The sequence below is a fragment of the Amblyomma maculatum genome, chromosome 1 (genome assembly GCF_055883805.1).
Source record: "Amblyomma maculatum isolate TAMU_Amacu chromosome 1, ASM5588380v1, whole genome shotgun sequence".
Lineage (NCBI taxonomy): Eukaryota > Metazoa > Arthropoda > Arachnida > Ixodida > Ixodidae > Amblyomma > Amblyomma maculatum.
In genome coordinates, this window is record NC_139344.1 from 108510030 (window position 1) to 108526405 (window position 16376).

The 16376-nt window shown below is 44.9% G+C and overlaps 1 long non-coding RNA gene across 1 annotated transcript; it reads left to right on the top strand.

The window, feature by feature from the left end:
* The first annotated feature begins 13514 nt into the window (after positions 1-13514).
* Positions 13515-15499, top strand: LOC146203471 (uncharacterized). Its single transcript, XR_014702387.1, has 4 exons — positions 13515-13751; positions 14263-14418; positions 15023-15064; positions 15157-15499. It is a non-coding gene; the product is annotated as an uncharacterized LOC146203471 (long non-coding RNA).
* The last annotated feature ends 877 nt before the right edge of the window (positions 15500-16376 follow it).

Sequence of the window (16376 nt, forward strand, 5' to 3'; positions counted from 1 at the left end):
GTGTGTGCTTTACCGCGTGATGTCATCAGCGTATATTAGGAATTCTTAATTAAGTATTCTTCTTTGTCTACGAAAGCACGTGAATGCACACGTTGGAACGAAAAAATAGAAACACGTGGTCACCATAGCTTCCAAGAGTGGGAAAAAATGAACTGTTATTTACATTTGCATAGCGGTGCAACGTAGAATAATGAATGAGACGATTGTGTCTTGGTCGAAAAGTAGTCTGACTTGAAAGTTAGACATTTACGATCTCCCTTGGTAGTTCGCAACCCTCTGCACAGCCTCCGCATAATGACAGAGATAAGCGTAGAAGATTAAGATTTTACATTTTCTCCTTTCCTTTTTTTGTCATTCTTCCTTTTGATGCAGGAAATATTTTAACATCTACATTTGTTCAACTCGGTGTCCATCACCCACGTGATTTTCGGCCCGAACACAAACAGCTAGCTATCCATGTGGACTCGGAGGTTGAAAAGAGAAAGAAGTCTTAGATGACTTCGGCTTTGACTCTTAAATGGGTTGCCCGGCAATGAAAACTGAAAACAGGCAATCCCATGTCAAATTTAAAAGTTCTTTGTTAGATTAGTGCCCGAGAGCAGAATATCCACAGAAACATGCGTTCGCCCTAGAGTGGCGGTGGACACGCAAGGCAGACATATTCTCCAGCCCAATGAAAGAGGAGATCCTCGGAAATGGCAGAAAAGAGGGCATTCGCCTTTGCCATCATTAATACTGGAGCTACTACTGTACACAGCGACGCTAAATTTGCCATACATAATTATCGAGGGTCAGAATGTCTCAAGCAGCAATGAACATATTTAGTCAAACCAAACAATTAGACGAAATTATTGAATTGATATGAGCCCCGGCTAGAGTTTCTCACAAGATGGCCTAGCACCTTTTCACGACAATACTAATCATGTTGATCTCGAGAGGAGGATATTCCCCCTCCGGACAGAACATTATATGAAGAGCAGGAGACCACCTGAAAGCGACTCCAGACTTGATCCTTTACGACGCCTTACTTGTCAAAATTCTAGCCCCGTGATTACGACCCGGAATGGGGTAGAATGGCCACTTGTGATCACATATTGGGGAATTGTAAATAGGAGGTGCCCCCGGAATCTCTAATACGAGTTCCTACTCTCAAACATTGGGTGCTCGTGTTGGTTAGCGCAGACCCGGCAATTCAAACCTGGGTCATTTAATGGGCTACTCAGGTCGCTTTCAGCCGTGGAAATAAATGTTTTGAAATGCAATCTCGCGAACAGGACTTCACCTCTGCGGAGAGGAGAGTGCTGCGTGCATTCTAAGCGATCTTTCTTCCTTCCGGAAGAATACGTATACCCTTCACTGGGGGGAGCTGCGTTGCGCAGTCCCTCTAGAAACTAACTGCGGAGGGTAGTTCATTGGGTGCAACTGTTCATCTCAAGCTGAAGACAGAGATTCCATTCGTCCGTCCGGGAGAGAGCAACAGCGGCAAGACCTGCCAGCGCTGTCAATCAAATCGCTGCCTTGTCGGTTGGGAGCCGTACGCGCTGTGCAATAGATCAGTTTCGTGCGCTGAGTGGGAAAAGTGCGGAAAAACAATTAGAACAAACTCATGCCTCAAGCCCCCGGTTTCCTTAATACGAACCCGCCATATTTCCACAATTATTTAGTAAAACAGACGTCAAAATTTGGGGAGGTGCACACACACATCAAGACAGGGCATCCAGCCAGGAGGTTCTTGCCGCGAAGACGTGCACGTGATCATCGCTCCAGTGTATTGCGTTTCTTGGAACGTGACTTCGAGGATCGTGAGGATTAAAATATCTGTCTATCCTACCTGTCCTAAATATCTGTCCACAGACGGAGTCCCATCGGCCAAAAGAGCACAAGGCATTACACATTTTCTCTTAAACCCCACTGGGGTGTTGCAGTTGTAAGGGCGCTCGACGCTGTGCACAAGGATGCAGGATCGAATCCCAGCAGCTGCGACCGCTTTTTGATGGAGGACAAAAGAAAGACACCCATGTGCTGTGTGAAACCCCATAGCAGTAGAAATTTCCGGAGCCCACCCCTGCGGCATCTCTTATAGCTTGAGTCGTTAAACACCTTAAACCAAACCAAGAAAAACGGCGAAAGTGTTGTGAAGTGCGGCGCGATTTTAATGCCTTCTTTTAGCGTTCATTTTTATATGACCCAGAACGACATACGAAAACAATGATCAGTGGTTTCTGCTTTATCAGAGTTTCTTGTCTCTCTCTCTCTTTGGCTGATTACACTGGCGGTATTTAATGCAAGATGAAATAAACAAAGGATACTTCACCTAGGACTATCAGCAAAGTAAAAAATAAAAAGCGCCTTTTGACTTTGAAGAGCGCTTTCTTCGGCATAGCATTATTAAAGGTGGCGCGCAGCAATACCCAGCTAATACAATGTTAACTAGCAAGCTAGTTTTGTTAAGTAATATTACACGGCCAACTAACTACTTTTACTGTTCGTCATTTTATTTGCTCAGAGACTCGAAGAGGCGACTTTAGATAATGTGTCTATCAGTTTTTTTATTTTATAAAATGCCTTCTCATCGCAGCTGCAGCACGAATACTTTCGGACTACGCTTTCTAGTGGCGCGACCGCTTCCGCTGGAGAGGGACTAGAGCGGAAGCAAAGTGCGGCGGTGCTGTATAGTCGACCGCACTTGAAAGCGCGTCAGCTCTCGGTCTGTCGGGCTGCTTGGACAAACGCTTCATCCGGCATTTTAGGTTGGTATAATTTACCACCCAGAAATAATACAAGACTAGCCAGGGACAAGCATTTGTTTAAGTTTTTTTTTTCTCTTTGTAGCTTTATTGTATATATATGGAAAGACGGCGATGTTTTAGCTTGCGCGTTGTATTTGTGGAATTCTACGGCCGATGGCAGAACAACAATATGTACATATGATCTCACGGTGATAGTCCTTGCAATTGTCACGGCTTTTGCCGACAGTGTTTCTTTAAATGAACATGCAAAATTGAAAAGAAGTATTTGCAAACCCAAAGTGGAAGCTGAGGTGAATGGGTTATTTTATATACACACTTCTCGCTTAGAAGAACCTGCGATTCATTTGTTGTATCTCCCCTCTGATGGAGCACATAGCATAAAATGCATGCCAAATTATGCTTGTGTCCTTGCTTTCAGGCGTTTTTAACAATGAAACGAAAATGACTGCTTGTCTATGCTCAACATAATATCATCAATACCGAGATAAGATCGCATACAGAAGTTTGCGCCGCAAGTGAAAAGGTATGGAGTTATTAATTTTCTATATCTGACAAAAAAAAAAAAAAAAAACATACTTCTTTACCACCCCGTAGATTATTCTTGATGACTTAGATTAGCTTCTTTCTCTATAACAAGGTTCGGAATTTGTTCTAATTTACGTCGAGTCATAGCAATGCCCTTTTTTTGCACCCGGATTAGTTTTATTGTATGTAATGTTTCAAAGCGCCTAAGGCTTTGAGGGGCGCCGTGCTGGAGAGCTGCGGATATTTTCCAATGCCTACAGGCCTTTTAACATCCAGGGACATTGCACTATAATATACGCCTCGAGTGTTTCGCCTCGAGTTATAAAAATGGGGCTGCCGCGGTAGAGGTCAAAGCCGGGGTCTTCCGGTTTAGCAGCTGAGTGCCTTAACCACTGAGCTACCGCGGCGGGGCTTGTGTTTGACTATAGGACCATGATGCGGTCGAGCCCCTTGCGTTGTGGATGCATATATATGTTTGCATGACATTAGAGCGCAGCACTTACGCGCCCGTTTTCGGCGGTTGAGCCCATTGCCCATGAAAGTGAGAGAGACTCGCGAGCCACGCACGAAGGAGTTTCAAGAAAGAGAAGGGAAGGCAGAGCCACGAGCCCGATCTGCGCCACGAGCAATGAGAGTCACGAGCCAAAGTTACATACATACATACATACATACATACATACATACATACATACATACATACATACATACATACATACATACATACATACATACATACATACATACATACATACATACATACATACATACATACATACATACATACATACATACATACATACATACATACATACATACATACATACATACATACATACATACATACATACATCTCGAAAATTATTTGCCACGATACAACGCAAAAGCGCTTAAATAGCTGCGCTCAAACTTCGAAGTAGGGAATATCGTAATCGTTTTGAGAATTTTTGGTGTCATTTTATTTTCTTAGTACTCAACATCTTTATTTTAGTTTGTAGAATTTTGGGAGCCTGGTATATTTTATAGAATTTGCCTCTGCTATATTTGGGTGGGGACAAGTGGCTGGTAGAGTTTGTAAGGAGAACGAGCTGTCATCTTTTCCTCTGAGGCCTCGGAGTTGGCAGTGGAGTTGTCAAATACTGGGCAACTAGAGCAGAAGGGTTGGGACTGCGTCTGGAGCAAGCGTTGCATTCGCCCCGGAACACGAACTTGAAATCTATTTATGATGTCGACATAATTCTTCAAAATACGATGCGGCTCCAAGTACAGCACAAGTACTTCACAATCAGGATCCAACAGCTTGTTAAACCTGTGTAATTTCGCTGCCCAAAAAGCGTTTTTGTTCATCTTTCCAAGCATTAAAAAGACATAAATCACTCTCCGGAGCTGTTCTTTCATTACTACTTGTGAAAGCTGGTGCGTAACAGTGGTCTAACCTTCGTTTGGGTGGATTAGTAAACGCCAACGCAGGAAAAGGCACGAAAGAAACGATGTTAGGCGAGGACTGCAATGGCAAGAGACGTGCAGAAACAGAAAAGGGACACCTTCCCTTCATGTTAGGGCGACGACAACGCCGCCGCTATTTTGCTCCGTAGTAACCACGGTGCGCACAATAGGCCGCGCCTCCGCATGGCTGGTTTTAAGGCTAAAACCTTTCTTGGTTGCTCAGTGGCGTGCACAAGATCGGTCCGCGCAATCTGTGACGCTTAGACAAATCTAAAGCCAATCGAACACAAGACACCTCTCTTGGCTCATGAGCTTATTAACTTTAAGAAAACGAAATTGCCCGCCACTGGGCATAAAACTCCTACCTCTCTGACCAGCAGCCGAGCGCGCTAACCAACTATGCGACGCTGAGACAATTTTTTTTATTGCACGGGAAAATTTTCAAGGAACGTCCCCACCATAACAAATGTCAAAATTCGGGGAGGCACACACAAGCATCGAGATGCGGCAGCCAACTCGGCAGATCTTTCAGGGCAACATACATTCCACGCACCAAAGCGCAGTGTTCTCCGAATACAGACCTTAATAATCGTGGTGGTTCACCATGACGATTTATCATTTGGCTTTTCCATAAACCAAATAGCCCAATCAACATAAATAAATCATAAGGCACATCACAGTTCTTCCGAGCGGGCAAAAAACGAATACAATCAGGTATGATTTCTATATCCTTCTTTCGCGTCTGCTGCAATATGGCCCAGAAAAAACACAGCATCACGGCACTGAATAAAGCAGTGGATAATGGTATCCAGTGTATTACAAATGCGGTAATTCACCGGCCATGGCACAAAAATCTGCTTGGCGTCAAGCCATGGCTGAACAGAGAGCGTCAATGTGTGCAGTTTAAAAAACAACGCTTTTGCAGCCGACTGAATGCACATGCGCTTAGCACGATTTAGTGCGCTACTGTCAAGAAACTCCTTATAAGGTTGCTGATACAAAGGTATGGGAAACAAAGTCTCAGTAAGAACCTCGGTCTTCTGACTTCTGGACAGGCTATACGGGTAATCTAAAGAAAAGCGCGCAATGAGAGAAATTGAAGCTGTCCTCAACCTCCTTAAGGAATCCCCATAGAATCCCTTCATGAGCCTGTGCAGTCGGTGCGAAGAGATGAGGAAAGTGGCAACTAAGGCACCAAATAAGCACGGATACTAAAAAGGGATGATTTGCTAATTTGAAAAAAAAAAAAAAAAAACAGCGCGAAACTAGCTGGTGCATGAACAAGTGAAGAAGACCTAATCCGCAAAACTCTATTGAACGAAACAAGCTATTACGATGCAAGGGTTCCCACTGGAAGCACTATTCAAAATTGCGAATATTTTGTGCACTGCCTGCACCTTCTTTGTCGTGCAATGTAGAACATACAGGCTGTAGCCAAGCTTTACAAACAATAACATTTTGCAGATTAGCGGCGCGCAAATACCGAAATTTCCCGCATCCACGCCTGAGTTTGTCGCCTAATAGCTACAATTTTTGAATCATGCCGCACTGTTGCGAAACTGATGCAGGGGAACCTAGTGGGGGCCACAATACCAACGTATGCCCCCCCCCCCCCCCCCTAAAAGACTCCGCCTCGTACAACATTGACCCAACCAGATTTCTTTGGATTTGTCTAAATAAAAAAAGCACCAGGTATCGCGCAAAACAGTTCAGATAAATACAAAGGCTCGAAGACACTATTTTTGTCAGAACAAAAAAGGGCGACGTCATCAACATAGGCCAAAATCTCAATTTCACATTGAGCCAAGGAGAAGCCTCGGACAGCAGCTCTGCTGATAATGCTGAAACAAAGGGGTTCAAGATATAGGGCTAACAACAAGAGCGACAAATGAAACTCTTGGCGAACAGATTTCAGCGGAATCGGTTTGGTTAGCTCTTGGTTAACAAATAGTCTTGCATAGGACTCTTTATAGCACAGAGTAAAATATCACCAATATTTGCATGGTGCAAGATTGCGAACAACCAATCCTGACGGACTTTATCAAACGCTTTAGCAGCGTCAATATGAATTACAGCTACATGGTAAGTTTCATCTGATACTGGCTCTAATACCAAACGTTCAATATGCGTACAGGTTTGTAAAATGCGGCCTCTAATGCCACATACCTAGTGCAGTCATATTAGGTTTGTCACTACCATCTGCATACGTCACAAAAAACCTTACCAAACATTTTATAATCTGCTGTAGTCATGGTGAAATTGCGCAAAAAACACGACACAAAAGTAAGAGGGACACGTAGCACGGGACGAGCGCAAACTACCAACTCTTTATTCCTTCAATAAAGAGTTGGTAGTTTGCGCTCGTCCCGTGCTACGTGTCCCTCTTACTTTTGTGTCGTGTTTTTTGCGCAATTTCAACATGACTACAGTAGACATTCACCAACTAGCCCGCCAACAGCTCCTGTTAAAATTTTATAATCTGCATTGCAGAGCGAGATCGGCGAATACCCTTCCAGAGTCTTCAAGCAATTACCGTCTTTGATTTTTGGTATGAATAACCAGAGTAGAAATAGGGAGGCAGAAAACCAGCTTCATAAGATGCTTGCAAAACGTCCAGAAAAATAGGTGAAAGGAAAGATGAAAACGTTTTGCAAAACTCGCTAGTATAATACCATTCGAGCCAGGGGATTTCGGACTCTGCAATTCAGAAATAACAGATTTAACCTCGTCCAAAGTAATAGGTTTCTCTACTACCCTAAGCTGCTCATCGCTATATTTAGCAAAATAAAATCGATCAAGTGACTGAAGTTTTTTCTCTAATTTTGGCCCCCACAACCGCCAAAAAGTTTCCGATAACAGTCAAAGAAAGAATCCAGAATCCAAGTCGCGTCACTATAGCTGAAAACTTCTCCCTTTCTTTACTTCAATGACAAAATTCTTTGTATCTTGCTTAAATAAGTCCCGCTCTTGAAAAGCGGATGCATCAGTTAGCAATCATGTGTCTTTCAAGCAAGCAAATACAGCAAGCTGAAAATTCCCCCTGACAGGAGAGAGCTATTCATTTTGCACCGCTCTCAACGAGGGTGCATTACGCGCCGACTGTACTTTCCTATCATGACAGACACCATGCAGTGATCGCAGAAAAATAGGGGCCGCACGCAGTGACTAAAATGAGTGCCTAACCCGTCTAGTGCAGCGTAAATCCTGTCAAGCCAAGCGCTGAATTAACAATGAAAACGAGTGAAATTATTACTGTCACCTTTATCTCATCTAACATCCAAAAGGCTGCACTCAGACGCTAAACAGTAAAGCACAGCATCACTAGGGTCAGAAGGCATACTTAGCACTACTCGCTCTTCATCCCTGCAAACAAAATTGAAATCTCCCAAGAGTATAGTTTTACGATGCCTGCGCAAATAGTCAACCGATGACAAAAAAATAACCTTCTATCCTGCCAAACACTATCCTGCCAACAGGGTCATAAACTCAAATAATTCTCTACTGAACTTCCGAAATTGCTGAGTCACAACATACAAGTCGCCCTTCATTGCCTATGATGCTTGACATTGATGTAATATCCGGGCATGTGAGAAATACTATTATTTCACCTTATTTATCATTCCTGCCGTCTAAATGGCAGTGCAGAAGGCGTAACGACGACGCCTTCACCCCAGCCTCCAGAGCGTCGCCACCGAGAATTTAGTCAAATATCTCGGTGGCAAAGTTCCAGAGCCATAGTCGCGCGTCGAGCACTACCGCGCATGCCATCTGAGAGCCGCTCTGAAGAACAAGTGGCGCAACGTGCGCGCACCATTGCTGCCGAGCGGAGTTACTGACTTCGAATCCGCCACCGAAGAGGTCGTTCTATTGTCCTGTGTCATCGGCGGGGTTCTGCCAGACACTTCAGTAGAACGATCCCTAAATGCTTTCGCCTTATCGCTGTTAAATGGCTTTAAATGCCTCCTAGAATTTTTTCATTACGATGCACAATCGCTACGGCGGCACAGCTTACAACGCGTAAACTCCCTAGAGCGTGCATCTTGAAAATAAGACCACGAAAGAGAGTACTTTCCCACGAGATCAAGGTGTTTCTTTTTCTTAAAGCGCCTTCTTGGGAGGTCATTTTCTTTTCTCTTTTTTCCGAAATGGTTAACCATGCAAGGCTCCCTCCGGAGGAAACTGAGGCAGCTGTACGGTGACTTCTTAGCAAGCTCAAGATTCTAAGCAGTCTTTGATGGGGTGAGGTCTCGGTGTCAAACTTGCACACTGCCATAGTGTATCTAGGAGAGATTGACGTGGTCAAAGATGAATGGGCTGCTCCGGCTTGCCTTCTTGCCGTAGTCGTTCCAAGCGCAGCTGGTGAACTGACTAGCTCTCTGGGGTGCTGAGGCAGTCGCTCCGCGATGAGTCGGTGGTCCGTCCACTGCTGGAACCTTGAGTCGCCTCACTTGACCACGAAGTAGTCGGTAGCGTGGAATCGCTAGGCGACGTCGAGCTTTGGCCAGTGCTACGGGCCGAGGCGAAACCAAGGCTGGTTATCGTGGTCTTCATGCGAAGTGGCGGCGCTGAAGGATCCACCAGGTACTCCATGGTCACCTTGTTATGTCCTTGGACTGCTAAAGCTGAGTGAAGCTCTGTCGAGGTCACTTGGGGGCCTCGAGCCGGTCCCCGGTTGATGTGCACAGTCACCTTCTTGGACATCTTGTCTGCTCGAAAGCCGGTTCCAAAGAATTCGCTCACGTGAATCGATGTGCTTATTCCGCGTGCAAGGATTCTTCGTCAGCGCGAGTGCGTGACTGCATACAGTGAAACGCGAAAATAAAACATGTGAGAGTCATAGCTTCGAAAAGCCGAAATTCTAAACATGATTGTGATACTCCCTAGTGTGAAATTAAAGCGTAGCTATTTAAGCGTTTTCGCGATATATTGAGGCAAATGATTTGACACTATAGCCAAACGGACGAGTTGGTGGAACATATTGGATGAAAAAACAGCGCAAAAGACGAACACCACAGCAAAGAAACAGAAGACGAGCGCTGACTCACAACTGAAAGTTTATTCAAAGAGGCAACACAATATATGGAAAAAGGACGAGCACAAACACATATATAGTGCTACGTAGGATTTGAGATGCTCGTATGCGTGTACTACATATGTGCAATTACAAAGCACACTTTACTTTTTCTCACGATTCAAAGAAAATTTGTCAGAAGAAGAGGAAGAAAAGCCACGATAGAGCGACGCATATCTCGTGGCGCTTTTTTCCTCGTGTCACGTGACTCTCTCGTGGCTCGTGACTATACTTCGTTCGGTTACACCGTCAATGCAACGGCAACACCTGGCGCATAAGAGCTGCGCTCTAGAAGAAGTGGACTGCACTCTTTTTCTTGGGACATACTGAAGAATAATGCCTGAGACGTTTAGTGTCTTGGATGAGAAATTGCCTGACTTCCAACTTAATGTTTACAATATGATCATATTCGCCAACGATATACAGGCAGATTCAGCGAAAACTGACTGCTGCTGTATCGTGAGTTCCGCTTTCCGCATTTGTTATATGGATTCTTCGTGAATATTTATGTATCAGTGCCACTTGGCTCTATCGGAGTGACGTAATACGCTCCTTACGTCACAACTTACGTGACGTAAGACCCTGTCTCCTGAATCATTGGAATTTGTCACCATCTGATCTGCCATTCACCCCGCTGTATAATCGGTTTTCGGCTCGTCGACTTCGGCGGTACTCATGCTACTCGTATTTGAGAAAGCACGCAGCCAGTGGACGTTTCCATCCTTCCTTTCCATGCTCATCACTTAAACTTGAGCATGCAGCGCCGTGGTTAGCTGCCTTCATCATCTTGTTAATCAGTGAGGAGGACGGAAGGCCCCTCACCACCTTCTTGGGCACTCACATTTAAGGAATATAGGCAGGCTCGAGATAGCCGCCACATTCGATACGATAATCCGTTTACATCTGCGCATCTACGATTTCGCAACTTGTATGAAAAAGAATTCTCAATGCTAACTATTGCGAATAAGTTTCTTGATCTTCAAAAATCGGGGAAGAAATCACTCCTGAGGTGATAATTCTCGCCTACATCAAGTACCTGGTGTCCTTCGTCGCCGACCTGGTCTCCTGCATTGCCAAGGGCACAATGAATAGTAAAATTTGAGCTTTATCTTTTTTTATGTGGCGCAAATTCAACATCGCGCGATCACAAGAAGGCGCGTCTACTTTACTGTTTTGTAGACGAAGGTCGAAGAGGTTTTCCCGTCCGAAATGAACTGCGAGCGTCACCGACCCGCGCGCCTATCCCATTCATCTTTCCTCGGTGCCCGAGTTACAGGTGGGCCGCTCTGCTATGCGCGCTGGTAGACACGGTTAGTACTGCCTCTCACTGCTAGATTGCTCTTGCGCCTGAGTGAGTGTCTGGCGCTGCCGCGGCGACGGGAATGCATTTTCACCATTATAAAAGATTGATATGGGTGTGCTCACATAACAATGGCAATCGAGCTCCCGCGTCCTTTTTTGTTTATAATGACAGTTACACATGTGATGGGCGAATTTGTCGACCCAAAGGAACCAACCCTAGTTTTGCAACATAAGCTTTATTTTTGTGGGAGGAAATCGTATAGCAGAAGAGGGGGAAAATGACATTGTTGCAATTTCAAGAAGTTGTAAGTTTGAACCCCTGCTGCTTGCCCACTAAATTAGTGTGGTGCTTCGAATTTTATTGATTGATTTATGGAACTTTTACCTTAAGCAATACTTAAATACTTTTTTTTTATTCCCACAGATTGTATAGGAAAAAACGGCGAACATAGCTTCGGGAGCAAGGCGTTGCAAACATGTCAATATTGACCTGTATGCTCTGGCACGATGTAATGAGGAATGGACATTGAAACATTTTTTTCGATATTATCCAGGTTATAGTCTTTATTTCAGACAATAGCGTTGTCTCCAGGCTAATAGGTTTTCCCCCTACCGCTTCAAATTCGGCAACGTCGAAAACACACAAGCATAGTGATTCCAGGTGAAGAAAGAAAAAAAAACACATTCCACTTTATTAAACCTTTCTCAACAATCCTTAATGCAGTAAACTTTCGAGGGACTAAAGAGTGTCGGATTACATTCTCTAAAATAATATTTATATATATATATATATATACCATCACATATACGTTTAAAACAAGTCACACGTGGTGAAGAAAAGAGTGTATTGATGTTTATGCCGCGGAACCTGTCTTCGTCGGCCGAAACGTCACTACATTCTTTTCTTCACAATGTCTGACGTTTTTGGAACGTGTTCTCAACCAAGCCCAAAGAATCCACCCTTTTTTACTATACATATTGTTACACGGGGGTTTGACGTCGGAGCGCTCAACAAAAGGTCGAGAGGGAGGGGAGCTCAGCTGGTCAACAGGTGTGAGTCCGGCACGGGCACGAGAGTCTCCTGGCCTTTCTCAACATCCTTTTCCTGTCTTCTATGTGTTTCCTCTTCTTCAGGATTGCTACATTTCCCCTCGGGACATCGAAAGCCCCCCCTGGGCGAGGGAGTTAGTCGTTCCCACGGGATTGGCACGGCATCATCCGGGAGACATGAGCGACTTCCTTTGCCGCTGAGCGACGACCAGTAGCGGTCATGCGTGCGATTTCGTAATTCAGGTCACTGATGCGGTCGAGGACAACGTAAGGGCCAGCGTAATGCGCCAACATTTTCTGGCCTAAACCATGTTTCTGGAGAGGTCGCCCAAGCCACACTAAGTCTCCAGTTGCGTAAGACAAATGACGATGCTGTCTGTCGCGCCAAGCGGTAGAACGCTCTTGCGAAGCCAGAATTCGCAAACCGGCGAGGAGCTTCTTCGGCCCGACGAAGAGTTTCGGCGATGCAAGGTTCGTCATGGACGGAATAGGGAAGAATGGTGTCGAGGGAATACCGAGGATCACGGGCATAGAGAAGAAAAAGACGGGCGGTAGCCAGTCATATCATGTGTTGCAGTGTTGAAGGCAAACGTTAAAAACGGCAGTCTCGCATCCCAGTTCTTGTGGTCTGACGCAGTGTACATAGCCGGCATGTTGACGAGTGTGCGGTTGGTGCGCTCCATCAAACCGTTGGTTTGAGGGTGGTTTGGTGTGGAGTGTCTAAAATGGGACGAGCACAAACGGAGAAGCTCTTCCACAATATATATATATATATATATATATATATATATATATATATATATATATATATATATATATATATATATATATTCGGAGGTCGTAGGTTCGGTTCCCACCATCGGCACGTTTTTTCTTCTACTTTGCGTTTAATTATCTGTCCCCTGAACAGATTACATTGCTCATTTATGTAATTATCCGAATAAAAATTACAACATAAAAGACAAAATTACAACCCCCAATGCTTTCCTTGACCTCGCCGACTGCTGGCTTCTTTCCCTCATGTATTATAACGAGCACCCTCATTTCCCCTTCCTTTATCTGCTTGTATCTTACGGGGGTCTCAGTTCTGGCAGTCTTGAAGCTATTAGCCCCGAGAGCGAACACTGGCGCCGCTGCGATCGCCGCAGTCTGACGTCACGGCAAGGACTCCGCCAGCCGGGCTGCTGCTCCTCCCGGCCGATGCCGGCTCCTTTCGTTCGTTTTCGCTCACGAATAATCATGATGGTAACTTATTGCTCAGTGCGCAGTGAAAATCACTGAAGAAAGCCGGTGTAAGCCTCCACTTTACCCAAAGTTGTTCAGAATGAAGGAGATTAGATTGATAAAGTTAAGAATAAGGAAGCAACCGTCGACATTGCCACTAGTGTGCAGTAAGCACTTCAAAAAGGAAGACTGTGTAGCCGGTGTACAAGATACTAAGTGAGCCGCACGTGTAGCGACGCTTTTACGGGCTGTTTGTCAACTAGTCTTTTTTTTTAATTATTAGTGTACAAGAACAAAACTATTGCCAGACGCTGTTCCATCCGTCAACATTCCCGTGCGTCCTAGCGATGCAAGGCGATCGCTCCCGGGATCGACGAAGCGGCGGCGTAAGTAAATCATCCATTGCTCGAACTTTCGTTTCCTCGATCTTTGTGTCACTGAGTGCTCAGACATTTTGCTCAGTAGCGGAATGTCCAAGCTGAATCAACTGTGACCCTGCTTAAGTTTTTGTTTAAAATGTGTCTCACGGCAGTGGTGTTCGCGTGTTCATTCATGCCGCGAAATTTGACACAGTCCGCACAGCTGTGCTGGTCTTTTTGTTTGAATGCTGATATTTTCCAAATTTTCCAAGACATGGGGCGCAGATTCAATGCAACGCGTCCCTAAAAACAGCACTTCAGTAACGGTTGTGATAGGAAATGTTTTTTTTTTTTTTTCCCGGGCTCCGTGAAGCCCTGCCTTAGCTACGTCTCAGACTTGTGTGCTATGCAACAAGCGTGGCTTTAAAGTGCACGTGATGTGCAGCTGCTCTGCGCTTTTCTGAGGTAATGCCCAAACTTCGTTAAGGCCTTGTTTCAGTGCTTTTTGAGGTTGTAGCCTGAATCACTCTGATTCCAGGTGAAAGAGGCGTTCCCGCAAAGTCGTACCAGTTCTGCGCACACGCAGAGGCTTTGACAACACACAAGAATGGGGACAGTAGTGAAAATTCGAGCGCCGTTCCAATGGACGATGCTGCACAACTAGAAGAGGAGGTGGAAGTTATAGATTGAGACGGTATGTCTACCTATGGATATGCTATGCGGCCACTATTCCTTTGTGATGATTCACATTGACTTGAATGATTTTTATCAAGCATTCAGGAAAAAGAAAAACATTTATATATCCCGCATTGTCTTTAGTTCTGACCATGAAACTGAAATACATGAGTAAGCTAGAATCGTGATAAATTATCGGCTTTTGCTTCCTCAGCACTACTGTTGATCAAAAGAAACAATTAATACCTTAAACAATCTCTATATTACTGCAGTAAATTCGAGTGGAGAGCTTGTTACAACATAAAAATGAATAAAACCACAAGTCATCCGTAGATACACGAAGAATTTTCTTTTATCTAGCCACGTCACCAAATGTACAGGAAAATACTGCATTTCAAGCTTATCACTCTAAGCATAATGTTACCCTAAGAACAGAGAAGGACTGGCCTGTTTAAACAAGACCCATTTTTCATCCTCTTCACATATGGATTCAATGAGCTGTTTGTAGTATTTAACAAAACGAAAAGTTTTCAATGCGTGACGGAAATTTAGTGATATCTCTGTATCTGTAAAGAGTGGTTTAGATGGCATAATAATTCTGTCGTTTTCTTTTTTTTCTCAAGGACCAACACACAGCGCTAACCAAAGCACAGGAAGTTCTGAAGGTATGTAATACAGTTTTATACACTGTTTGCCTGTTTCACCTGCAGCTGTTTTTTTTTTTTTTTTGACAGAGTTTGCGCTTTTCTCTTTTCAGGAGTTACCGTGAAGGTTCAGAAGCTTTTCAAGGACGCTGGGATTCAGCTTAGCGCGAATGACATCTTCAAGCAAAAACAGCTAATAACGGTTGCAAAAATCATTGATGAGAGTGGTTTCTCTGCGTCACTAAGGCAGCGACTTGTTTCGCACGCTTTGTCCACATAGGAATTTATGCTCCTCAGTGAAAGGGAGACTGGAAAGAAATTTGCAAATTAGCAGTGCCCCCAAGACATCCCATGCGCGCACGGCTGCGGCGCAATAGGCAGAGGCGAACGGAATGACGGAAATGTTTACGACGACACGGTTAATAACTCATATTTCTGGCCATCAAAATGCACCTTGCTCTTGGCAAATCATGCGTTATTGCTTCTCAAAAATGCTCGACAAGTAAGATGATTCTAATAAAATTTTAATCAGCAGCCTCTTTTAAATAAATATCCGTGCACAAATTTCGCAGCGCGCAGTCCATAATGCGCGCTCTAAGCAACGTCCACAGCAAAACGGTACAAATTTATCGCGTCGCAGACATATAGACCTATCTTCACGGTCGTATTACATTCGTAATACAATCATGAAGATAGTGACTCCACGCACATCATCAGTTTCAAGGGACGATGCACGAAAGGCTCCTGCCGCGGCGATGGCACCAGCTGCGCCCGTCGCGAGACTTGCGCTCACCGCGACGAGCCCATGTTTCGTGTTTTGAAAGCAAGAGGAATCATTATTAAATACTTTTTTTTCCTGACACTCGATCGGTGCTGTCTGCGTTGTTCATAACGCTTTGTTATGAGAACAACCGAGGCCGCAGACTCGAAGCTACGCGGCAACCCGGAGAAGCCAGAGCGATCGGCGTAGGTATAGCGCAGGCAGTCCTTGCCGTGACGTCACGTCGGGCTGACCGCCAGAGGGCGCCACTCAAACTTCTCGGGGCTAATAGGTAGCGTAAGAGGGTTCTAGCACAGCTTTCGCCCTCGCTCTTGATCCCGTTCTACGTGACGCTGGCGGTAACACAGGACGTTCCACGTCTGCCACTTTGGTTGAGGGTGGCGCTGCAGGTGAACACTCTCAAGGTTTGTATACAGACAACATTAATACCCAAGAAAAGTAGCAGGGGGGACAGCGGCCGATGTAGCTCAGTTGGAAGAGCACTGGACGCGATCTTCGGAGGTCGTAGGTTTGGTTCCCACCATCGGCACGTTGTTTTTCTTCTACTTTGCG